The sequence below is a fragment of the Aquila chrysaetos genome, chromosome 7 (genome assembly GCF_900496995.4).
Source record: "Aquila chrysaetos chrysaetos chromosome 7, bAquChr1.4, whole genome shotgun sequence".
NCBI lineage: Eukaryota > Metazoa > Chordata > Aves > Accipitriformes > Accipitridae > Aquila > Aquila chrysaetos.
Genome location: NC_044010.1, coordinates 37,361,409 through 37,381,506, shown reverse-complemented (window position 1 = coordinate 37,381,506; position 20,098 = coordinate 37,361,409). Strand labels below are relative to the sequence as shown.

General features: G+C 45.9%; 1 protein-coding gene across 1 annotated transcript in view; it reads right to left on the bottom strand.

The window, feature by feature from the left end:
* LOC115344067 (norrin cystine knot growth factor NDP) overlaps positions 1–12,724 on the bottom strand; it is a 37,039-nt gene extending 24,315 nt beyond the window's left edge. Inside the window, exon 1 of the mRNA XM_030020883.1 lies at positions 12,612–12,724. The gene's annotated coding sequence lies outside the window, so the exon portion shown is untranslated. The remainder of the gene's footprint in view (positions 1–12,611) is intronic.
* Between the last annotated feature and the right edge of the window lie 7,374 nt (positions 12,725–20,098).

Genomic DNA, 20,098 nt, shown 5'->3' with positions numbered 1-20,098 from the left:
CAACACAATACTTACATAAGGAATATATACTTTGTGCAGATAAGAGGTATCCAGAATTCTTGGAAGAAGTATTTCCTATAATTTTAATAATCAAAATAAGTATTAGGTAAATAATATTCCCAATAAATAAAATTACACACCCACATACATCAGTGTAAGAGCAGGTGGCACAAAAGTCTGTTTAGGCACTCGATATTTTTCATTTCTTCTTTCTCCCCATTGCGCATTACCTCAGGTTCATTTTGCAAGGATATTTAAATACCTAAACACATATATTCTTCTGTAATCTAAATGGGCCTTTTCTTTCAATGTTTGTATGTACCCACAAACGTTTGTTGTTAAGGCACAGTATACGGAAATGTCTATTCAGTGCCTTACACATATGCCATTATTACAGCAAGACTCCCTTCATCTAGGGAATAAGGCTGCTATGGAAAAGACTGAAAATTGGGTCTGAACTATATGCTTATTCATTTTATGACAGAAGTCAGAAAGACGTATTGCCTGTGGACTATACTTGGACTTTAGATTGACTTGAAAATGTGGTTGCAGCAGGACCCGAAGCTGGTGACCCCCTGGCTCCTTCAGCAAGAAGGAGTAGTCGGTCAGGTAGGGCTCCCCTGCAGTGTGCTGCCTAGAAGGCACAAATGACGTTGGGATATCGGTGCTTAAAAAAGACAAGCTGAAGAGCCTGACAAGAAAAACAATATACCAAGGACAAACAGTGGCTTGAACATGTCTGTGGGAGAGAGGTGGGTGGCAGTCAGGTGGGGGAAGGTTAGCATGAGTGATCCGAGTGCAAGAAGTCGCTGCTCTGCCCTCCTAATGAAAGTCGCTGGTGCCATTAGTCACACTCGGGCTCCCCTGCACTCAGCACAGAGCCGTGATGAACAGTTTGTATGGGGCAAGTGAAGAAACCTGGATTCCTACACATTTTTAAGCCTATGCCCCTCAGGGTTACCCACTCAGGTTTCGCATCTACGTTACCTTCATCTCCCTGACCCCTACATCTCTTGATGATGTGCAGTGCCGCACCTTGCCCTTTGATCCCTCCCACAAAATTTTCAACTGCTTTTAAAGCCCCTACGGGACTGCTGGCTGAGCAAGGGGCAGCGTGCCCTCACTGGCTAGCAAGTACATGCTCATCATCCAGCACGCTGTGGTTCCTCGCCTCCTCAGACTGCCAAACTGTGAGTGCTTCGGTTTCCTTCTGCAGTACAGCAATAGGATGCAACACTCCTGCCTAAACACCACAGCTCCTTACCTGTCCAAGAAATTGTCTAGCAACTTAGCTTTCTCTGAGACGTCTGCCTTGCTATTAAAATTGCTTGAAATTGGGCAGCTGGTTGAAAAGCCAATGGGAGAGACTAACATCAGGGCAGACAGGCAAAGGGCAACTCAGTCCTATGAGACAATCATAAGCAAGAGAGTAAAGATGTCTTTCTTCTACCTTCAGACTGCTGGAAGGCAGAGTCCCTTTCTCCTAGAAGAGACTGTGGCCACCATGATCCCTGTCCCCATCACCTTTGGAGTGACTGGCTGCACCTCTCTGGTGTCTTTTGCCACTACTTTGTATCTAACGGAGAAAGAGAAAAGCTACCATGTTTCTCTGAATCTTGGCAATATGGTTCAACTGTTCTGCAGACACTTGTGGGATGTAGCCATCCTTCCTGAAGTCAGATATCTCAGTCCCAGCTAGGCTCCTCTTATTGTCAGTGGAAACCACAAATAGGTACTGCCTGAGGGGCTGTTCACTTGCTGATGATAGGATGAGGTGGAATTGCCTTTTGACAGTATCCATTTATCTCTATTAATAACAAAGGGAGCCAAGAATGACTAGTTCAGATTTAGTCATCCAGCTGTTGGATGCCTTGGTTAGGGCAGATGAATTCCACCTTTAAGGTTGTTTCAAATTATCTTATAAGCATATGCAGTAGATAAATAACATACCAGACATCTATAGTTGTAGATAGGTCAATGTTAAATATCTTGCTTTTTTGCCAAGGCTGCAGGGAAAGTTTTGTGTCAAACAGTGTGGGATAATGACATTTGATGTGCAATGTGCAATTTGCAGTGTATTTCTTCCATCCGATAGAGGTAGAAAGAGTCTCTCTGTGAAGATTTGTAGTCTGTCAAATGCTTATCCGAGTATCAAAGAACAGTTATGAGGTGTCCTACAGGATCCCCAAACCACATCTAAACACAGGCTGTATTAACCCCCACATCTAAACACAGGCTCTATTAACCCCCATCTCTTGTAAGAAGGAGTTACAATCACGCCCTTGGGGTTTCCAGTGTGGAGTTTGGGATACAGCTTACATGTGGTGTCTCTGGCAATTTCTCCCATGCTTCTCCACTATTTGCACATCCACCTCCCCATGTGGGTGACATATGGTGCACTTTGGGTGCCAAAGTTGGTCTCTCTACCCCACCACCCCAAACCACAAACAATAACATTTCTGCTGTTGCCTGTCTCCTGTGTTCCTCAAGAGGTCAGAGTTTGTCAGAAAGTCCTAAACAGCGATCAGTGGCACAACTGGCAGTTTTGCCTGAGCACAAACTGGGGTTTAATGTTTCTAAATGTGGTTTAAAGTAGCTTCCCTCAGCAAGAGTCAGATCCCGAGGGCTTCCTTGTAGCTTGCATATCACTGAGGGTCAAACTGTAGCTTCATTTCTAGGATGGTTTGGACAAGAGAGAGAAAACACTAAGGTGGCAGGAGTACCTCCACTTAATTGAGAAGGGCATCATTGCCTTCCTCAGTATACTATCGGGTTAGGACTGTGATTTGCACAACATTGCCATAATGACAAAAACCTTCCCATAAATTCACTTAGAGCAGCAAAAATGACCTGGCAAGATACAGACAGATACTAATAATGGCAACCTTATTTTGTTGCAGTCTCCTGCCAATACCTACTTGATGTGATTTTCTTGCAGTAAAAATGTAATAAGCAAAGTGGAGGAGACATTTTCTATGCTATTTACTATGAAAAATTAAAGCAAATTAATTTGTCTATCACCCAGGTTTGTGTGGCCACTCCCTGTGCAAAACCTCACCTTTAAAAAGGAAACATTGAATGAAAGTCAGTCTCAGCTGAACAATTTGGGTTAAAACTGCAGGGCAGCTTGCCGTATGTGAAGTTGCTGAGAAGAAATGCTATTTAGAGCAGGAAATTGGTGATTCATAATTGACATTAACTCCAGTTACCCTCCAATGTGCATGCTGTACTTCATGTGAAATTATTGTAAGCAAAGAAAGGCCATTCCCTTGAGCAAGTTCAAGTTAATGTTTAGGAAACCATTTAAGTTATTATTAGGACAAAAGTCACTACAGTGGAATGGTCGGACGCTCACACTGCGCCCTCAGCTGCAAAACCTGTGCCTTTTAATACCTCTTTGCAGGTAGCTCTTCAGACGTATGGTCATTTTGGCCAATTCACTGAAATCCCGGCTTCATAAGTGTCTGCAGTCAAAACTCCCACCTACTGAACAGGGCCAGAAACAAGTCCTTTTTGGCACTCCCTGTGGACAGCTTTCTAATTGCACCCAAATCCACGCTGGTCTCTAGTTTTACACACACACACAAGTCGCTCTGAACTCAGATGAACTCCTGGAGCCCCAGCAGTTGGTGGGAGCAGAGCCACAAGGACATGTCTGGACACAGCTGACTGCGGACTCCCGCTTCAATGCAATATATACCTATACTGGCAGATGCCAAAATAGCAGAAGGCAGCTTCCTGCAATTCAGACGGTAGAAGGAGACAGTCCAGGGGCTGGATCCTCACCTAATGAGTCCCGGCAATGATCTGTGGCTTTTGGTGCAACCTGTGACCTTGCACCAGGTGCAAATTTGGTGCCACCACTGCCTGGCCCTTGTCAGCTGGATGCTTTGCCTTCTGGTCCCCACAGCAGAGGTGAAGCCCGCTGAACTTCCTTAGAGTACTGCTGTTTATTCAGTCCAAATGAACATATGAACTTAATTATTCCACCATATGATAAACCTAGAATAAGGAATTAAATAATCTTGTTATGGATTTTGATATGAGCTAAGTTTTGGCATCTTATGCAATTTTTCAAGACTTTTTTTTTTTTCCCCCAAATAAAAGCAAGAACATCTTTCTGATACAGAATATGCCTCAAATTGCAAGTATAAATCAGAGGCAGACTTCAGGTACAGAAAGAGAGTAAAGACTTATACGGTTATAAATTTAAGCACCTTTGAACTTGACAAAAGCACTTTAAACCACTGCCTCATTACTACCATTAGAAAAGAGTGATTTGGATTCCTCTCTACAAGGAGATATGCTCTGCAGGCCCGATGCTGAGCGCGACCAAGGACCCCATAAGAAAAGCCAGCCATGCTCCACGGCTGGTCAAGTTCCTGGGGCCCTGCTGACTGCAGGGGCATGCTCAGGGCACGGAGGGGTGGCAGGGCACGGAAAGCCAAGGGGTTCACCGTCCTCCTTGGCCCCAGCTTGGGCTGTGATGAGCAAGACAACAGAGGGGCTTTTTGGGTAGCAAGGACAGCAGCACACAGCCTTGGGAGCAAAACAAACTAAGAAAACATTCTTTGTGTAAGACCAGAGGTGGCAAAAGACCTGACAGAGCTGAAATATGCTCGAGATGATAGAGAGGACACCAGAACAGGGTATAAAAACTGTGGTATACTGCGAGTAAGCACAGTAAGGGTAAGAGAGGTTGCCAGCAAAAGGCAGGAGAGGCAGGAGAAAGAGCCATTCCTTGGTGTTTCCAAATAATCTTCAGTTCTGGTGGGCAAAGAAACTGTTGTAGAAATACGAGTCCTGTACTTCATCTACAAGCTAAAAAGAAAAACAAAAGGTTTTCAAATAGAGTGTACAAAAAGGAGAGTTTGCCCTCACATGGCAGAGCCAAAGCTACAGCTTCAAGAGCTTCAGGAGTGGACCCTGGCAAGATCCTCTCTTGCAATTGCTGCCTGCGGCAGAGTCTGGAGGCTACTGCAGGAAGCAAAATTAATTCTGGAGAAAGGAATTGGGATTTGCCACGCAAAGGATGTCAACCAGAGCAGACTGAGGCTGAGGTAAGGGTGGGCAGAGACTCTGAAAAGAGCCCTGAAATGGAATGGCAAGCTGAGTCTACTGCTCTGGGAGACACTGAAAGACAACATACAATGCACGTGCCTTGACAAGCCACTGCTACGCCCAGCATTTGGGAAAAGATGCAAGAATTGCAAGAGATTACATTGAGAAAGAATCAACATGAACCTATGGTGCACAGCATGGGTGAGGAGGATGGTGACAGCACCATTAGAAGGAAGGGGCTTATTCACAGGAGCCATGAAAAATGCTATGGCACAAGATAAAAGGACAATCAGCCCGCAGGCAAATGGCAATAATCAATTTTCAGCTGGACAGAGCTGCACAAGCTGATAAGGTGTCTGACAGGGTTACAAGCACTGAAAGAAAAGCTACAGGCAGCATAAGGTAAGAAAAGAAAGGGCTCAGAAGGGCTATTCCCCACTGAAGGAGATAAAGGCATGTGCAAATGAAAGAGAGAGTTCATAACAATGTCAGGGATTTTTAAAATGTCACATCCTTGATCTCACCCCCAGGGTGAACACACTGGAGTCAAAACAATTGTGGAAAAGGCTGAGGGACTCCAGGGAGCAGAGATGGTCTCTGCAAACCGCAGAGCACAAAGCACCTCACCCTCCCCATCCCTGCTCCAGGGGGGGGCGGCTGGAGCCTCTCGCCCCCAGCCCAGGGCGAGGGCTGCAAACGCAGTGCTCTGGGAATCGGTGCTCCAGGAGGAAACTCAGCCGTGGAGGGACCCCGCATCCATCCACAGGAGGAAATGCCGCTTTCTTAACAAATAAGGAAAATGAAGTCAGTACGTGAACAGAGCATGTTTTCCTCTCTTCCCAGAGGGCAATGGCTTTTAGGAGATGGTTGATGCCACACACTACACCTGACACACCAGGCAATGCTCTTGGGCAGGAGCCGGTATTGAAACAGAGTGTGCATTCAGCATCCTCGTTTCAGAGATGTCCTTGCCTCACTGCCTGGCAAGGCAAACTGCAAGTGTTTCTCAAGAAAAGCCACCCTTTGGCTGCGTAAAGCTTCCTGGTCTCCATACACAATCTTGTTGTCTAAAGGGAAGAAAATCTACAAATCTGAGCTAGGGAAATGGCTCAGCCTCTCAGGGCTGCAGCAAAGCTAACAACGACTGCCAACTCCATGCAACAGAAATTGCATACCTGGCAGGGGGAATAGTACAGCGAGGGTGCAGGCAGATTCCAGTAGGGCTGAAATCGTTACTGATACATCTATCCCGACAGACAAAGAAAGGATGCAAAGTAACCTTGGGATGGTGACCTGTATGGGGTGACCTACCCACAGCACCAGCAAGCTGACAAGGCTCATTGGCAGCTCTGGCCAGCACTCACATGTGTATATTTTAATAAAGACTTTGTGAAAGAGGAAGAAACCTTTAAAGAATCCTTGACCCTGCACCGTTGTGAGAGTAGGCTTAAAACTAAACTTCTCACAGACACCTCCAAGCAGAGGATAAGCGAGTCCCCTGCCTGGAGATCAGCATTTTGTGCATTGTGTACAAGGTGCCTGTCCACAGCCCCAAGAGCAAAGGAAAAGGCAGACCTGGATGCCTTCTTTTAGAGCATGGACTGTGATTGCCAAAGGGTCTGCCCAGGCTCTCGCCCCACAGTTCAAGCTGCTGGCCAGGATGAAGGGACTGCATTTTCCCACTACCTAGTAAGCATTCAAGGGAAAAATTTGAGTCCTAAATAAAATCATTGAAGTTTGAAGGACAGAAGAAGGGCAGTAAGGGTCTGGGCATGTTGCTAACTAGAAGAGTCTGATGCAGCAAGCTCAGATGTGGTCTCCTGCTGGCCCACGCTGCATAAGTGTTAGCCCACTCCTTGGCTCTCTTCTGGGCCACCCCAGCTGGCTGCCTCCAAGACAAACCTCACAGAGAAGGAAATAGGACTTACCAGTGTTGCTGTGAGCCCATGGCCTTGGGGCTGGGACTCAGATACCTTAATTGAAAACCCTCGGAAAATAGGCGGAAAGATTTGCGTTTTGCCACAGACATTGTACCTGATGTAAGAATAGCTGACAAGGGCACAGCCTCTTGGGAACAAGTCAGAGCCTGAGATATGGGTTTGGAAACATAACCAGCCATCCTTGGAAGCCCCTACCCAGTTTGTCCCATTGCAGCAGGCTGGGGCTGAGCTCCAGAGCTCAGGACAGCCGGTGGGTTTGCTGCTTCCTAACAGCACCGGTGCAGACATCTCAGGCAAAGCCAGCATTTTCATTTGACAGTGAAAGGCTCTTCAGAGGCTCAGCAAGCACCACTAATTAGTACATTGCCTATATGGCATTAACTCCTCTGTTGTTGAGTCCTCCTTGTTACGTTTATTGTTTAAGCTGGTAGAAAAGAAACAGGAAACTTGTTTGGGATGCCTTTCTTCCCTGCTGGGCTATGCCGGTCACTTACAACTCAGCCGCTGCATGAACGAATAAATGTATGAATGAACAAACGAATTACACAGGTCTTTGTCAGGTTCCCTGGTTTCTGAGCTGCACAGACTTGGCTGTGACTGCCAACAGCTCTGTACTGTGGACTGGCTTAGTCAGAACTGGTCCACAGATTATAAAAGCTTTTCACCCCCTCCTCGACTGTGCCTTCACAGTTCCCTTGGCTGCACTGAGACCCTGGGTACTACAACATCTGTAAGATTATGTTGGGGTTGCAATCTTCTACCAGCCTGTAACATCTATTTGCAATGACTGTAAGAGATGCTTTGGAACTGGGGTGCCTCATCCTGCTAAGCTCACACCTTCCATTTCAAAAGACCACCCTGGAAAGTAAAGTGGCAAGGCTGTAGCCTTAGTTTTCAAATTACGAGGGCTTGCATTAATTCCATCAGTGAGACTCCTAAATTTACATCAGCACTAAATTTACCCTTCCGGTTATACAGTGTTAGTATCTAATTTGGTGTTTTCAATACTTATTGATCTAATAAATCCAATGAATGGGATGGTGCGGTTGTACTGTTTCAATGCTTAAAACATAGTACTGTAGGATGCTGATTTCTCATGGTAAGTTTGGGAAGGAATCATGGCTGTGCTCTAGGCTTTCTTAAAAAACCTCCGGAGTTTGGGGACAGGTTACTTGCAGTTTATTGTACTGTTGTTCAACACAGAAAAGGGATGGTCAGTCTGTAGGAATTGTTGCCATTTTGTTCTGTTGTTGTTGTTGTTCTGGCTTAAAACTGGTGTCCTTCAAAATTAGTTATCGAAAGAGAGATGCACTCATAACCGGCAAGACTGATCGTTTTAGTGATGCTGAACTGTGTACAACACAAGATGATATAGATGCAGCAGCCACAGAGCAGACTGTCAGTGCAATGAAGGCACTGTGAATTGTGCACGTGATAAGTGCACCTCAGCTTCTGCTATCACCGCTGCACTCCCTGTGCGCGCCTGAGCTGCCCTTCCCCGGGTTCGTCATCTGCAAATAGACATGCAAACTCACCCTTCTGAGGGCCACACTGGACGTAGGTCAAGCCCATTCAACTCTCTGGAAGATTAGGAGCTATGGTGTAGACAAGACATTTGTCTACATTTTTGGTACTATGTCTTCTAAAGCTGCTTAAAGCACAGTTAGATGACGTGGCAGGAGAAATACCCATCCTCCTTTCTTTATCCAAATCTCTTCCCTGTTGACACCAGGGCTGAATTGCAGCTTCCAGATCTCCCACAGGAGTGAAGAGTCATGGCGACAACCCACTCAGAAAACACCGTAGTGCCAGAGCCCTTGGGCGGGAGGGCTTTGCCACCACGGCAGGGCAGCACGGACACCAGCCCTGGCTATGGAGGGCTCCGAACCGCGAGGCTGCTCCCGGGAACAGTCCAACTCCCAAGGCTGGTCCTCACCACCAGTGTCCGCTGCTGGCCGCTGTTGGAGACGGGGTCCTGGCTGGGTGAACCTCTGCCTGGTGCAGCGCAGTCATGCTTAGGGCTCTATGGTTGATGTAGTAAGATATGTTATAGCATGGCACAACAGTTTACTGAATTAAGTGAATCAAATGATGATTTGAGTCCAAATGAAATGGGTTTGCTTCTTCAGAACAGAAATTCTCAAAATTATTATTTCTGATAAAGAAAAGCAATATTATGGTTTGTTGATTATGTTTGTCTGGGGATTTGGGTTGTGGGTTTTTTCTGAGATTGTTACATTTTCACAGAACATTTTGTTTGCACTTATGCTGTACTTTCCTGGAGAAAATGATGCTGTCAGAACACAGAAATTGTCTCTTCTGGAGTTTTATAATAGTAAAATTACAACTCAGATTCTCTGTAGTTGCAAGCCAAATCCATTTATTTCAATGGCCTAGTCTACAGAGCTTGAGAGGCCAGCTCTATCTATCCAGTTTGTAATGAATTGAAGAACATCTTTGTTCAACACAGCAGTCTCAGGCTCTCGTAACACTCAAGCATTGATGTCTCTATATAAGCAGTTTCTTTAATTACTGTTGCCAACTCTGATTTTCCAGGTGAAGGCAGCCACCTTGCTAAAATGCTGAAATCATTTATCACCTGTCATGAAGAAGAGAGTTTGTTGGCACCCTCCTGTGCAGGGAGACACGCTCTGATCCCGAACCATTCAACCTATGGTACAGTAGACAATGCACCACCTGCTTTGAAGTTTGGAAGACTGTATAAAATTTAGTTTATGTACCTTACCATCTTGTCTGACATAGGAGAATCACAGAAGAGAACAAGAAGCAAAAAAATTTGTAAATTTTGTTGGCAGGCACAAATATATCTAATTTATGACAGAGAGCTAATAAGGTAGTTAATAAACAACTCCTCCCAGGAGCTGTGCAGTAACTTCATTTATATGGCCTTAAATGAAAAGATTGTCTGTAGTCAACATGATGCTACCAAATAAAAAATATAAAGATCCAGAAGATCTGATAAACCTGTCTGGTAATTCTGATGTGTACAAAGGACCAGAAATCTAAAAATAAGAACTAAACCCACCAGTCAACAGCTAATTCATTTGTAGATCTTCCACTGGTAGAACTCCATCAGCAGCAATAACCCACCACCCTCCCAGATGCACAGGAACTAGCAGGAGCACCATCTGGAGAGACAAGCTCTAGTGCTCACTAACACACTTCACCACATCCAAGTCCTTCTGATGCTCCAGAGCTGCCATCCAACTGGTGGTGGGTCCCAAAAGCGAACCAAAATCCCACTGTTCATTAGCAGTTTCTAAATGGGCAGGGGCCATCTTAAAAAAGGGGCAGAGAAAAAAAAGTGGTTGGTGCCAGAAGAAGCTGGTGAAACAGGCATGGGTTTTGGGGCTGCAGTAGCAGGGGTAGGGCAGTCCCAGTACCACTTCACAACCACTGTGCTGTGTTGGCCTGGGTACAACCCCTCATGGCACCCAGAGCATCAGGATCCTGCACTTCCACTCCTTTATAAACACAGTACTTCTGTAGGGCAGTGTTTTTCAGGCACAGACCAAAGACATATTAATTGCAGTGACTTGGGGATTCCCTTGTCATCCCTGCTGTGTGCCTCAAATTGTTTGGCTCTATATGCAGGGTTAGGGGCTGAAGGTCCCTGATAAATAAAAAATCCCTACTTGGCATCATGCATGCTGCAACACTCAAAGGTAAGACACAGCAGGGGCTTGGGAATCTCCTTTGAAAGTTTTCATTCTTGTCTTCAACTCCTGCAAAGGCGGAGGGATAACAACCCCTTCAGCCCTTGTGTGGGAAAGTCTGGCTGAAGCATGGTGGTAGACCATGCTTCATCTGTATGAAGAAGCGGGGATCTGGCAGGGTCATTTGGGAGCATTGCTCCCCCAAAACTTAGCTCCCAGCTTCAGTCTTTATGCCCAGTGCCCTCCTCAGGGACACGCACCCTCACCCACAAAGCAGTGGGGCAATTTTGGCATCTGGGAACTGAAAGCACCTGTGAGAAAGGAAAATGCAAGGAAATGGTTGGAGCAGCTCTGGCTTGTGTTAGGCAGCAGTGGGCTTTCTCAGGAGGGCACTTGTCCCACAGCCCAGGAAGGGAGGTGAGAAAAGGGCTTGTGCCACCTCCCAGTGCGTCCATGGGATGCCTGCACTGTCCAGCCACCCTCTGGGCACCAAACACCAGGGAGCAGAAAGTGACTGCCTTCGGGGGGCTGTGGGGTTTTGCCATTTTGAAACAGCAGGTCATTTATATGGAGAGGTCTCGAAAGGTGGGTGCAGGGCTGGAAGTTTTCGGGAATCACTGTGTGACTTTTTTTTAACTTGGTCCACCTGTACTATTGTATCACTCCTTTCCCCAAAACAAGCTAGAGTCTTTAGATCAAATACAGAGATGGCATAACTTTTTTTTCCTCCTTTGTGGCGTAACTGCAGAGGTTGTATACACAGATCAATGCAAGGTACAGTTCTCATTTAGATTCAAGTACAGTGCCAGTAACTGTTAGCAAGGGTTACTCAACCCTGCAAAGTCTACTTTTTTCCTTGTTTGCTTTCCACATGAAGACTATGTTTCAGTCCCTTTTTTGATGGGGAAAACCACCTATCTATTGCTTTTTTCTCATTTTTTTCTCCACTCAGTAGTGAAGCCCAGCCTAAATGCAAGGATTTCAAAGAAAGCCAAAGTGATTTTTTCATGTTAAGAATTTGATCAGTCACTAAACATGTTAAAATGTCATCTTCCATTTTCTGTTCTGTCCTTATAAGTTAAGTTATCCAAATACTGTTCTGCGAATTTGCTCTCAAGAAAAAAATTCCAAGCTGGTGTATTTCCTTTGCCCCATTGCTTGCTTTCTATTAAAGTTTGAAATTTGTTGTTAGAGCTTCCTGGAACAGGAACAAAAATGATTCAACTTATTGCTGGGTTGGAGAGCGAAACATTTGGTGGGAAAAGGGCAGGGAGATAGTAAGAGCAAACAAGGCAAAAAAGCTTGTATTTACTGAAGTAACTTTCAAGTGTCCAACCTACAACTGGTATTGCCAGCCAAGCCTGACTTTTCTACATGTTCTTTTGACATTTGAAGATTAAGTAAATCATGTTTATGTGCGATAGTACCAGCAGACACTCGTCTCTGGTCTCTCCCCACCTCTCCAGGACTTGTCGCCAAAGTAATACCATGGAAACAGCATCACGGAGATGGCAGGGAATATGCACCCATACAGGAGACCACCACTATTAACTAATCTCCTGATTTAAGAAAGCATTGACATAATCTCCAGGCCTGCTTCCCTTCTATATTGAGCAGTTACTATAGGTCTGCATGCATGTGCAAACCTACCTGATAGAAACGTGCTTGTTATCTCTAGATTTGTGTTTTATTTGCCCCTTAAAATTTTAGTAAGGATACAATTAAGAATACCAGTCAATGGCTGCTGTTTGTTTTATAAAGTAAACATGAAGCAATTGACTGTAAGTATCAAGTCCGTAGTGCTTTATTGAGGTGTGATTAGAAAAACACTACAAGTCTACTTAAAGGTACTCCACTTTCTAAAGGTTTCTGAAATGTATCTGAGATTGCTTGCAAAAGCAGTATATTGACATTGCCTTTATTTATCACTTACCTTTTGATCCTGCTTCTTGTGGCTACAAGTTCATTTCAGCAACTTTGCTTGATGGTAGGTGAGAACAACCTCAAGGCTTTCTTTTTCCTGAAGATTCCCACCATATACGGCAACTGAAAACAGATACATGCCAGACATGGATGGAGGGAGGAATGGGAGGGAGGCAGGGATGGAGCAAAGAAGGAAGGAAGAAAGAGAAGGAAAAAAGGAAGAGGGAGGAAGGGGAGGAAAGGAAAGAAAGAAAATGAAGAAAAGAAAGTGCAAGCTTTCTTATAACCTTGATTTAACATCCAGTCTGAGCCAAACCTGTTTTACAGAATATGTTTCCTTGGAGGCTTATAATGCAACTACTACAGAGAAACCAGCATGATCTGACACAGCATGAACTATTCAGCAGCCTGCTAAAAATACAAATAGCTCGCAGTGACAGGAGAATCAAACTGTAACTGCCTGGAATGTGAGATTATAAAATGTGAGATTATAAAATACCATGATCCAGATTGAAATTCAGTATATTTGTTGAAGTTGTCAGCAAAGGCACACAGACTATTGGAAAATAGTCAGTGCATTCCCTACAGTTGCTAACAGCGGCCTTTGGACAAGGCAAGAAGTTGCAAGTTTAAAACAGAAATAAACAACAAAAAAAAAAAGGTGTTCTGATATCAATCCAAAGTATTCAAAAATGGAAAAAGTAACGGGAAGCAAGTAGTGAAAAGCCAGCCCTGGAGGGGTGAACAAAGGCAACTGCAGCCTGTAACACTGATGTCTCAAAGGCAAAAGGCAGATTACCCTTACCCAGAGGGGTCTTCAGAAGGTACTTTGCTGTAAGGTAATGCCCTTGCAAAGTCTGTGCTGCCTAGGGATTGCAGTATTTAAAGGGATTTGCTATCAAAACCGCTCAGATTAGGTAATTTTACATACAACAAGTTAAATATCAAAGAGAGAACAAGCCAGCCTGCCAGGCTAGCCACTAGGGCTAGTGAAGGTAAGTAATAGCACTGAAGTATCCCTATTCAGGTAAGCGGTTAAACAAATGTTTAGACTGAGCACATGACTTAAGCATTCACTTAAGCTATTTAATATACTGAGGCCAGATTAATGAAATTCAACTGCTATTCATCCCGCCACACAAAAGTGTCCTCCATACCATAGATATGAAAGCAAATAAGATAAAAGGAAAGATGAAATAAGAAAAGAGGTGCTACTTACCTGTGCTATGCATTTTCTCTTTTTTATGGAGCCATTTGTAACAATTCCTAAGCATGGTTTGTATTAAGGCTGGATCACAAACGACACCTATCATGCAGCTGTTTACATCTGGCTCACAGGTGTTTGACTGGTGTTTGCCAGGAGCAGATGGATGCCTTAGAGGGACCTTTCAGGACTGAGATGCAGAGCCAGAGAGGAGGAAAGGGAGAGGGTCTTTACTGTTCCCTACCTCTGTTACCTCCCTGTTAAGCCTCCTGTTATGAAATACAAGTATTCAACAGAAATAGTGGTTGGAAAACTCTCCTGATTTTCCTCTCAGGTAAAGTGCTGTAGTGAATACATGCAGGAGTGCAGGGCAAGTTGACTAGAAAAACCAGAGAGCACTAACAATATTGCATGGCAGTTCAGGTAAAGCCTCCAGCAACAGCAGCTCAAGGTACAGCCTTTGGCTGCGCTGCGATTGCAGAGTCCATCGTCCTGACCGTGTGTCCTGCCCCAGGGGCGAGAAACGGGTGCATTAGGCTAAAAAGCTGTCAAAACCTCAAAGGTGCCTGGCAGCGTAGTTTGTACATACACCAAGGAGCCCTCCACATGGGTGTTTTTAAAAGCCCATTCACCATCATCTGCTCAGGGACCAGATGCCAGGTCTGATACTAGGCCAACCTATCCAAACCTGTCTGGACAGCAGGGCTTTCGCCCACCTGATAATGTGAAGCCTGTGAAAAACACGGGCTACAAGGATGCACCACCACACCTTGCTTGCTTTCTCGTGCCCGTCATAGCAGGAGAGAGAGGAAAGCTGTGGGGCAGGAGGAGGCAGGAGGCAGGACAGAACGAACGAGCAGGAATTCACCCCTTGCACTACCAGCCTGGCACTTTCAGAGCCAAGTACGCCAGGGCTTGGGCAGGGGAGTTTCGCTGGAGAGGAACAATGCAACAGACACGGCTGTAACAAAGAGACCTTTGTGAACACGACTGGCCTGTAGCACAGGACAAGGACTTCTTTTCAGGCTGCCTGCCTGGAATACTAAAGGAGGACAAACAGCTTCCCAAGTCAGGATAACACGAAGTGAAAATCCCAGTATATCCCCGTAGCCCCCCCACCCGTGCAACTCCTCAGCCGCGCAGCAACTTCTTCCTCCGCGGGAGGATTTGAGCGAAAAAAGAGGGGGAGACGCGGGAGGTCGGGCAGCGGGCAGAACAGGCAGCTCTTTGCATGCGAGCACACGTAGCGCTGGCAGCCGGCAGCCTGGCCGCTGGCGCAGGGCAGTCAGCTGCCTGGCTGCAGAGTTTGGGAAGCCCTGCGGCGCACAAAGGTTGCACTGAGACAACAATCCTGAATTCAGTGCTTTTGCTCTCCTGAGCCAACAACACACAAAAAAACCCCGAACTTTGGCAGATCAACTGCTTCCAACTTTCCCGAAGAATTATCGCGAGGCAGAGAAATGATCCTCAGCCCTTCCTCACCCAGAAAGCTGAGGATTTTTTCCATGGGCTGGGTAATATAAAGCACCCCAAATTAGCACCAATCATGCTACCCCAGCCAAGCACCACCTGTGCAACAACATCCCCAGTGAGAGCGTTGCAGCCTCTCTCAAAAACCTACAAAACAAAATGTAGTCACAGATTCCCAACCCAAACACACAACCAAACTCACCCACTTCATCCCTGACCCCACCAATTTTTTTTTTTTTCAATAAATTCAGGCCATAGGCACCCAGTTTACCCCCAAATACACCATCTTCTTTATAACCAACTTCACGGAAGATTTTTCTTTTTAAATGTCACTAAGCTTATGCTTTAACCAACATTCAGAAATCACATGTTCACCATCTGGATTGGAAGCCTGTACTTTGTTTTCAGTTCCCATCACAAATTCAGTAATCAGCAATGCCATCAAGCTGTCTCTGAAATATTCTTACATCTCTATCGGCTTCATGGGCACTATCATTAGAGAAGTGACACACTAAATCTTCCATGCACAAGCATGCCTGCAGATCAACACATGTATGTCCACTGAGCTTGCAACCATTCAAAACATATTACATCGCTGTGCCTTAGAGCAGACTCTCAGGGACCACTAGTCACTTGGAGGAGAGCAATGATGACACTTACTTCATTGGTGTAAGACTGGGTTTTGCTTATCAAAGAAACTACTCTTACTTTACAATGAATGAGGAACCAGAAGCTTACTTCTATGCAGAAACCCAAACCAACCGACTGACTCTACCCCTTGGTTTTCACATACTAAGCCTTAATGGGATCCACATGGGAAATCAGCAAGCAACCACAGCCAGCGTTAGAAGACCATATGTTTTGAAAGAAATTTCCCCCAGCACCTAACTTCCTAACTTTTAAAGAACCCCCACCCTCATCAAACTCATAATCAGAAGCAAAACAAACTCAACCCGCCCTTGACAGATGAACAGCAACAAGCAGAAAAAAAACCTGTAAGCCCATCTCCGCAGCCATTGCCACGACTGCCCTCCGAGCAGCCCCACTGCAATCCAGGGAGCCTTCACATGCTCACCATGAAACGTGACACACACTCCACTCGTGCACTACAGGACTTATGGAAACTATGCAGTTGGACAACACATATGTGCTGGAGTGAACTCTGCTAGACAACTAATAAAGGACCGTAGCATCCAGTTACTATATAGAGAATATCTTTCACTAAACATTCCCTCTGACCTCTCAGAGGGTTGTCCTGAAGGGTGGCTTCTGATACTACTCCAAAAGACAACCCTGAAAAGGAAAATGCATAACTCTAGTAGAGTAAAAAAAAGTTATGGACTCAACAAAGTCCATGTATTTAAGGCATACTTTGATCTTCCTTCTGTCTGACTGAATGATGCTCATTCCACATGGGCTGCCTGCTGGCCTGTTTCCCCCCTGCTTTGCTCTGAAGGAATAAATGTGTTATCACCTTCCCCTTGCTAAAATCCTATCTTGACCCCACAGGCTGTAACCACCCTTTTTCTCTCAAGTTGACTGGTCAGCTAGTGCAACTGAGTTGAACAAAGAGTTATTATCTCTAACCTGTGTTTTGTGTGGAAGATGATTCTGCTGCATTCTGAGTCCTGAGGAAAGAGCTGTGTGTCCACCGATTTCTCTGTTTGGCTTTTTTCCAAATATCAGCTGGTCTAATGAAAGATATCACATCTGTCCACAAGCCTGGTGAAACGCATGTTATTGCACTAACCTTGCATGCACTCGAGCCCTTCACCCCGTGACAGGGTATCCAGGGCTGCTGTGGGAAGAACATGCCACACATGTGCCACAGACCTGCTTCATTGGGCCACAAGGAACAGAGCTCAGGTGTTTCTCATGCCCACAGGCCTGCACTCAGTGAGAAATGGAAGATACGCTTAATTCGGATAGAAGTGGCTAGACATCCTGCCCCAAAAAATTCAGGATGCAAAGCAAACCGCGACTCAGAGAGTGGGGGCAAAGTCCCTGCTCCTACCCCTTGGTTCACAGGGAAGCTCTGTTCCCCTCCAGGGGCTTGGCTGCACTGGCTGTGCCTCCTGGCACCCACGGCGGTGGTTGCTTTCCCCACCGTGCCCATCCCCGTGTCGATGCTCCCCGTGCAATGCTCGGCTCTGCCCGCTCAATGGGCCAGCCACGGCCCCGAGCCTGCACCAGGAGCTTGGCCAAGGCTGTGTGCCCCTTTGGCATGGTCTCAGCTGCAGAAACAGCTTTCCTGAAATGCACGTGAGACACAGAGCTCTAGTTACTTTCAGGAATGTGCCTCTACCAAGGGTTAAGTAAAATAAATGTTATCTGGTTTCATATCTGTTTTCATGTTTGCGTATGCATACCCACCTCTAGCCCTGTCCAATGCTTAGACCTGCCAACTGCTCCGAGTTATTAGAAAGCATCTCAGTTTTACAGGGTCACTCTTTGCTTTTCCAGAGCCTTTTCTTTAGAGGATGGCTACATCTGCCTGCTCGCATTCCCCTGCTAAACTCACAGATACCATATATAGAGTTACAGTTCCCTACAGAGGCACTTCAGAGACCAACCTTGCATTGCAAAGAAGTAACGCTAAAAAAAAAAGAGGTCATATCTGAAGAATAATAACTCCTGCAAGACTTCCTTCGGTGTGCTAGTGAGGTAAGAGTGTCCAAATATTTTTTCTGTGGGACTTAGGTGAACTGTCCTCTTAGCCATTTCATTCATATTTTCTTTGAACATATTTTCTTCTCAGTCATAATAGCACAGCTTCATTAAATACTCCTTTTCCAAGTCATTCTTGCTTCATTTCCAAGCTACTGCTTCACAAACTGGTCGAAATTTTCCACTAATTCTCATTCATGCTGCCAGTGGTATCTGCAGAAAGATGCTGCCCCAGAGTTCAACCTGTGATCTTTAGTGAGCTCAACCGTGCCGATTTTTAGCGGACCATGTTCTTCCTCTTCCCCCACCCAAAACTTGCAGCCATGACATTTCCTGGGCTTCTGCATATGAGAACACTCCTGTTGGCCCTAAGACCAGCTCTCATGCTTGGAGAGATGGGGACCTGCAACTCGGCTTCCTTGCCAGCCCATTTTGGCATGCTGCAAGGGAAGCATGGGGGGGGCTCGTGGCTCCAAAATGAGCGGTCTTCCTCTTCAGTCTTGTCAGCAGAAAACGCTGAGCAGGTGGTGTTACAGATTTCTCCTTACAGCCAAGAGCGAAGACAAGCTTTAAGCTTGAAGGGGACAGCAGCACCCAGTAGACCAAAGTAGGATTAAACTCTGTCCAACTTCTGCTGGGTGAGAACAAGCTCGTAACTGTCCTCAGTGGTGTCTTTTCATCCGCACAACTGGTTTTGGTTAACTGGGTCCTTGACACTCTCTTGGTTTATGCCAATGGAGAGTGTGGCCAAGAAAGTGCACGTTATTGTAAAAAACACAGGCAGCTCTTAAAAAATGGCTATGGATGGGTTGCATACCTTGAGCATTTCTGAGAAGGGTTCAGAAGCAGCTCCTCTGCAGCCATTGAAAGCCTCAGGGCAGCTCCATCATGCAGGCAAGTAGACAAATTTGCACATCACAGCGTGTAGCTATGAGAAAGCTCCCCAGATGCTTTTTGCACAGGAGGTGTTTGACAGTGCCTGGGGCAGGACGTTGCACGCAATGCTGAATGAAATTGTCTGCCATTGTTTCCCATGGAAAAAGGCAAGAAGACAAAAACTACCTCGTTTTCCAGGCTGGAGTAGCAGCTACAGTTCACTACTGCCCAGACAGCTTACTTATGCAAAAATAACTAGATTGTCACCTTTTGAATATTTATAAACTCTGTGGGTCAGGATCCAGATGAGAGCTACGTGTGGAGCCCTGCAAATATGAGGCCTAATGAGTGTGCAAAAGCATTTGTTAGCCCCATCACTCAGCTAGCGATCTTGCCAGCAGCCCAAGCAACGGTGCTTCAGGGTAGATTATTAAAAAAAACCCTTGTCCTGAACCCTTCAGTTGCACCTGCAGTGTGGCACTTTCCAAATGAGTTGCAGGTGCAAATAAGACCATTTGAATTTCTCTTTACCTGCCTCGCATGAAATTCAGCGAGGGGGGCAGCCCTCGGAGGTGCTGGTGGCAGTTGTGGAGCAGTGCTCAGGGTGAGAGCAGAGTGTTTGCTCCCCTTTCCTTCCACTCCCTCCACCAGGATGTCTTCATTTCTGGGTCATGCATGTTAAGATCAGTGCAGAGGATGGGACAAAACCCTTCCTTGCTAAAAAGCTTCCTTAATGAGCTGTGAGTAGAAGATTTGTACCTGCCAGGACTGCGACGTGGAAAAAAAAAAAGAAAAGAAAGAAAGAAAAGATGTCATCCAGTGGATCTTGAGAGCTGTCACCACACCAGCAGCAAGTCACCAGAGCCGTGAGAAACATTTTCAGCCCCAGGACATTGCAGGACATTGCTGGGCCAGGCGAGGCACGCTCGCCGCTCTTCTGCCATGCACTCAGAAAATAAAAGATCCCAGTTTCTGACAAACAAGATGTGGGCAAGGCGCCAGCCGCCTAGTTTCTGAGCAGAGAAGGGGCAAAGGCTGCTCCTCGGAGAAAGGCTGGACCCAGGGGTGTGAGTCAGTCACTGGTGATGGAAAGATTTAACCCTTCCAGGGTTGTTCATGCAGAGTCGCGGGACAGTGAGCGTGCCCAGGCAGGTACCAAAACTCACCGGAGTGACAAATCCTGGCGTGCATGAGCCGATGAAGCTCACTTTTTATCAGTCTTTGCCATCAAAGGCCTTTATGCAGTAACTTCGGAGCAGACAGCCATCTATGTAATAATT